Source organism: Anneissia japonica, unplaced genomic scaffold, assembly GCF_011630105.1.
Source record: "Anneissia japonica isolate Jap-2015-1 unplaced genomic scaffold, ASM1163010v1 scaffold5330_len1712360_cov203, whole genome shotgun sequence".
Lineage (NCBI taxonomy): Eukaryota > Metazoa > Echinodermata > Crinoidea > Comatulida > Comatulidae > Anneissia > Anneissia japonica.
The window spans coordinates 852,599-859,087 of NW_022711894.1; positions in this window are offsets into that span (position 1 = coordinate 852,599).

Here is a 6,489-nt window from a genome sequence, read left to right on the forward strand (position 1 = left end):
ACAGGGCTTAAGAATGGGCAATATTTTTCACTGGTGCTTCTGCCTGCTTCTGGAACCAGTGTCCGAATAATGTAGTTGCTTACTAAGTTCTCTTTTGCAACTTCAAATCACATCTTCAGACCCATTTGCTTTTCCCTTAGCTAGTAACATGTGTTGCCCCTTTGAATTAGCGCCATGTAATTACGAGATATTAATTATTATTAGTCTACGAATGTGCTTAATCAACATATATTTATCATGATATTGGATATTTGAATGTGTGTTCAAGCTACATAAATGACGAAATTTTGATCTGTCGTCGACAGTTGTCTTGGTGTCTAGTAGGCCTATTGCCAAACGTAGTTTATTGAATACATGAACGTGTTGGGCATCGCCATTTAAACGTATTACCTGATGAAGGACAATAATAATTACTCGCACCCAGCGAGACTGTATTTATCCCCATCTTGTTCAGGTTCTATTGCATTGTAGTGATGATCTAAAAATTGTCCGGGTGGAGTCTATGGCCACGTACAGTGTCCGGGCAGGGCCCTTTATCCACGTTGTCTCCTTCCACCAAGGAGTAAGTTAATACGTTGAGGTTTGAATGTCAATGCGTTTATTACTATAGCAGCAACATTACATCCCTTAGGAGCTGAAAGTCTTTCATAGGTGTTTGATTCAATGACCGGAGATAATGTGAAGCACATGATATAATACGCTACATAATTTCATGATGCACTACATAAGACTGACACATTATTATGATTATATTTTATTTCATACACATCCAACGAAAAGTAATATCTGAATGGAAAATGATGATTTCAAACTAAGTCTTTAACAAGGCTTACAGAGTGGGGTTGCTTCTTTAAAGTCAGGCTCCAGAGGGGAAAAACATGATATGTTGAACAACTGATTTTCCTAAGACATAAAATGATAATGAGATACAGATTTTTGAATATTTAGAAATATGACTTTTGCGTCCTACAACAATCAGTTGTACAAAATATCAAAATTGTTTTCATCTGGAGCCTGGAGAAATACAATACTTAAACTAAATTATATTTTGACACTTCAAACGTAGCATACTCTTCTATAAACCTATAGTGTTTTGATACTAATTAAACGTTTATTAGACCTACTTTAATTATTTTTCATTCGAACATAATATTTAATTGATAATTATTATTGTACCGAGATCTAAAGCGCCATCATTGTCAAAGTTAAGTAACATCAATGGTCTACGTGAATATCAGTAGTTAAAGAAAGATTTGTGCATACACGTTTGAAGTGTTTTTCAAATTATTTTTTTTTTCTGGGAGGTGCCTGGAGAAGTCATCAACTGACAAAAGCGTGGAACTGTCACGTAGAAAGAGAAACAAGCACAAGCTTAGCTATTTAAGAGAACACATTATATTTAAACAACCTTTGTCAAGTAGGGCAGTTTAGCTTAGTTCACAGTGTTGGTTCAATTTCCATAGAAGTTCACATTTTCTTTGCATCTATTTTCTCATTTTAATTCAATTTTCCATCCCTGATTTTATGTACATACCTATGCAACATCTGCATCATAAGAAAAAAACATTAGCAGCAAATTTGTAATCCTTCATAATATAAGAATAAAAAATTAAAAAAAATAAAAGACGGTTGGATTCTGAACTTCTTAAAGTTACATTCCTTTATATTTACTGTGAATAACTAATAAAATTAATGTTGCTTCATTGAAAGGTCCATCGTAGTTAAGATTGAATTAAATGAGTAAAATAAATATGGATGTTCACTGTCTTAACAGAGATGGTTTCCTTCTGTACGCGGATTGATTAGTAGGATATTGGACGTCTCCTCGGATGACTTGATGGTTTCTATTCCCAATTATTATCATACTTCTATCGTTTTATGTGATATATATTCGTCTGAAAAACTGTCACATTCTGATCCAATTAATGTGGCTTTAAATTTTCTTAATGCTAAGTTTTACACTCAATTATGAAGCACTGTGCGTGATAAATAATCAAGTCCATGTTTGTGAACAATGGTGGCGTCCTTGTCTCAGTAGAATAAAAATAAATATAAATCATTCATTCGATCATTCATTCCTTCAAGTACCTATTACTCCTTTCAAAACATGAAAAACCGAAAATAACATTTAGAATACACCTGTTTTTCATTTAAAGAAATTCAAAGACCCACAGGAGAATAAAGCCAATGTATCTGGCCAGCATAAAATCATTAAGAAAAGACAAAATGACAATTATTAGACGGAGAAGGAAACAAAAACGTGACAATGTATAAACAACTAAAGTAGCAAGAGAACAAGAGAAGCTAAAAGGCAATTGTAATAGTAGTAGTAGTAGTAGTAGCAGTAGCAGTAGCAGTAGCAGTAGCAGTAGCAGTAGTAGTAGTAGTAGTAGTGTTAGGCTTACTACTGTAGTAGATAATTCAATTCCAGTCGGTATCATGGTGACACGGCACAAACCAGATCGAAGGCATCACATCAAGTACTTCTAAGTGGCCTGCCAATCAAATTACTAATCTTGTATGTACATTGAAGTTATTTAAAGAGGCAAATTGTACGATCCGCCAAATTAGACAAAGACATGTTTAATGAGAAATACTTCATAGAAGAGACAACAACATACTTAATGAGTACAATTGATTAAATCAAACTTAATTTCTTGACTGCCACAACCAAGTCAACTTTATTAGGATGCTGCTCATTGTAATTATTATCTTTTAGTATGACTACTGTAATTTCCCACACTGTAATTTATTGATAGATACGAATAGTTAATTTTTCGAATAAAATATAGTAAAATTCTAAAATAAATTTTAAACATTAAGTGTAATGTTCGGTGTTTTTGATTATCTACGGACGTATTTTGCCTCAGATAAATCTCTCAAGGAAAATATATTTGTAATAGTGTACATTTTTGTATAGCGCAGGTATCCATAAAAAGATAATGGCGCTTGATGTGTGGACTAGAGGCTCGATCAGTGACTTTCTTCCTAATACGTCCTATATTAATTGTATGTATAATATACGGTACACACAGTATACACTCCTTAACATTGATAAAGATAGCAGGAGCTTTTGAAATATCCGTTCTATTTTATTATATTTTAATAACTTTATGTTTCGCATGTCACATCCAATGATTGTAAATCGTCTTTTCATTGTTTTTACATTTTACTTTACTTGGAGCACATATATGCAAATCCACTCTTTATTATATTATAGACATAATATGTATGTGTATAATAATAACAATAATAATAATAATAATAATAATAATAATAATAATAATAATAATAATAATAATAATAATAATAATAATAACAATAATAATATTATTAATAATAATAATAATAATAATAATAATAATAATAATAATAATAATAATAATAATAATAATAATAATAATAATTATAATATGTACCGGTAATATGTATACTGTGTCTGTAGAATAATAAAATCATAAACACGTACATTAATTCACTTATTCGAAGATGAATAGCGTGCATTTATTAATGTTTATGATCTTTATTTAATTAAATATGTATACTATAAATACTCTCGTATAAATGAAATATTCAAAATACGTTTGAGTGAATAAACTCTCTATATTGGCTAAGCATCGATTAGGATGTATGTAGGCAAGCATTTCACGTCTGTTGCAATATTTAACACGTATTTCATTCGTGATCCTTATTGAGAAAATTGCGTCGAATCATGTTAATATTTTTAGTTTCGTGTACGAGAGGAAATGGTTGTCTCCGATATCTATAATAACATACTGAAGCTGCAAACGCGGCGTTCTAATGGTAAAATCTGAGTAGCAAATATACCGCAGGGTTTGGCGATTATCGATTGCAATCGTAAACCGTTTGAGGTAATGAGAATGTCGACTGCAGTGGCCTGCCACCTGTGCAGCTGTATTACCTAACATACGGGTCAATTTTAAGGCGCGATCGTCAGTCTGTGCGATGACATTTAAAGCGACTTTCTCTCTTACCACGACATGACGTCATTACATTTGCACGTAAGACACCAAAGGGTTAACGTGCACATATATAAAAGATAATATTAGGGCTGATAACGGGTATGGATTTTAGATTGTACGACAATCACAACAAAATAAGAATGTAGTGAGACAATCACTTTAGTTTCAAGATCGTAATTTTGTACTTGTACCGTAGAAATTAATTTTTCGTTGACATATTGGAAAGGTGAACTAATATTTAATATGCCTCTATAATTTTGGTTCACCAAATATTTCAAAGCGATAAGCATTTATTAAGGTGCAAAGATAAAATCAATATGAAATATATATCTATCTTTCGCGCAATGTCAACTTAAACGCATATACCGTAACTATTATTTTTGAAATTAAGTCTACGGAATGGATACACTGTGTCATTCAACTCCGTAATATACATTTCGGTTAATTCATCTATGTATCAGTTCACCTTATTTTTGTCACCTATGCACCGACTATCTTAACCATTCACGATGCGATGATCGACCAATTCCTTTAAAAAAATTTATGCAAATTCACTACCGATTTTCATTAAAAAAATTGATTGCATATTGTTATCGCTCATTCAACTTAGCTGCGTATGATTAATCATTATAATGTATGTGTTGTACTATCATTTATGTATGCATCATTTCAGTTAATGTCTTCTTAATAGTTTAATATTTGAAATATTTGTTTATTATAATCAAAGCATTAAATATGTGTCTGTTTAAAATGTTGTCAGTAGGCGTAATATAACGGAATAAAGTATTAAACATAACGTAAAATTCTTTAGTTAATCTAAAATTTTATATTCTCAAAATGTCAGTATATGTTTTTAATGTTTTAAATATGTATTTATTATTGCATCAAATCAATTTTAATTGTCTACTTTTGAGTAGAGTGTTAACAGTAATTTAAATTTAATTAATTTTAATAATATTCATTTATATTTTAACAAATTTAATATGAGAATAATTTACAATTCTATAAACTTACGTCAATAAAATACGCCATATGAAAGTTTGAGTTGGAAATTACGACATACAGAATCGGGAGAATATTGAAATAAAATATATGTTATGAAATAAATACAGCACCATTCATATTTATAGAAATTTAATATCGATTTTTGCATGAATAACAAAAATTTATCAAAATAATATGCATTTAATAAATTTACATCAAATTGGTCTATCATTTGAATTGAACATAGAGTATAACAAATCTCAATCATTGACAATTTAACCAATTATGTTGTGCCCATATATAATTGTGCCCCTATATTTTTATATTTGTTGTTTGTGTAACAATTATACTGGTGCACACATGAGAAATGGGCTACTTATGGGTGAATAAATAGTATTCTAAAAAGTCTACTGCATTCCTGTTTGATTTTGATTTCTTGTTTTATATATAAACAGACACAGGCGCCTCTTCATGGTGCTGTATATATCTTGTACAAACATATAAACTATTCTGAACTCGGTCACGTGTGTTATTTATTATACTAATCTTTTATGAGCATTGCCAACGACTTTCTTTTGAACAACAAATACAATTTCCAATAGTATCTCCAATAGAGTAGTTATAAAAAGTATATTATTCTAATAAAAACTACAGTGTATTGAATATACTGAATTTGTTGTTCAAAAGATTATATTTAGGCCTATATACAACAAAAATACTTCCTCGGTTGTTATACAAATACTAGTCTAATTCCAACGCTATTGTTCATTAATAAAAATATATGACTATAATACTTACAAGGGAGGATTTCACCTTCAAAAATGTCCATATGGATAAGAATAATAAATTGTGCAATGACCAAACATAGTTACCTTTGCTGCTCCAGACATTACAACAGAGAGTGACTTTAGAGCTATCGAGCGGCCATTTAAAAAAAGAAATACACAGATGCCACATGGAGCCCCACCTCATTCGAGTATTCTTTTATTAACTCTATGATACAGTACTTTTGAACAAAACTAGCGCCAGTGGGGAGCCGGGGGCCCCTTTGGGGAGAACTTCGCTCCTCCAGTCGGGAAGAAAAATCACAATTAGTCACTGAAAAAAAAAAGAATATGCATTCTTCCCCTGGACCACTTTCAAAATAATTTGAGGGACGTCCGACCACGCCCACATTAATCTTATCAACCCCTCCCTCCCGGTTGGGTATCCTTGCGCAACCCCTGCTTCTGGATTTAAAAACCAACCAATCGCTACTGTTTCATTCACATATCTCAGAAAGTAATATTAGGCTCATGCTTATTCATTAGTCATTCTATTCACCTAAACTTATCGATGTCTCATTCGCAATACCTAATGGGTGTAAATAGTCGTATCACGCAGAAGAAACTAAATGTTTTAAGTGGTAGTTCCACGTTTTTAGTCATCTTTTCATGTCCACATTCATACTTAGTGCCAAAAAATCCTAAGCCCATATGAGATTAGGTGGCGTTTTACAATATGTTGTTATTTCATACTTTGG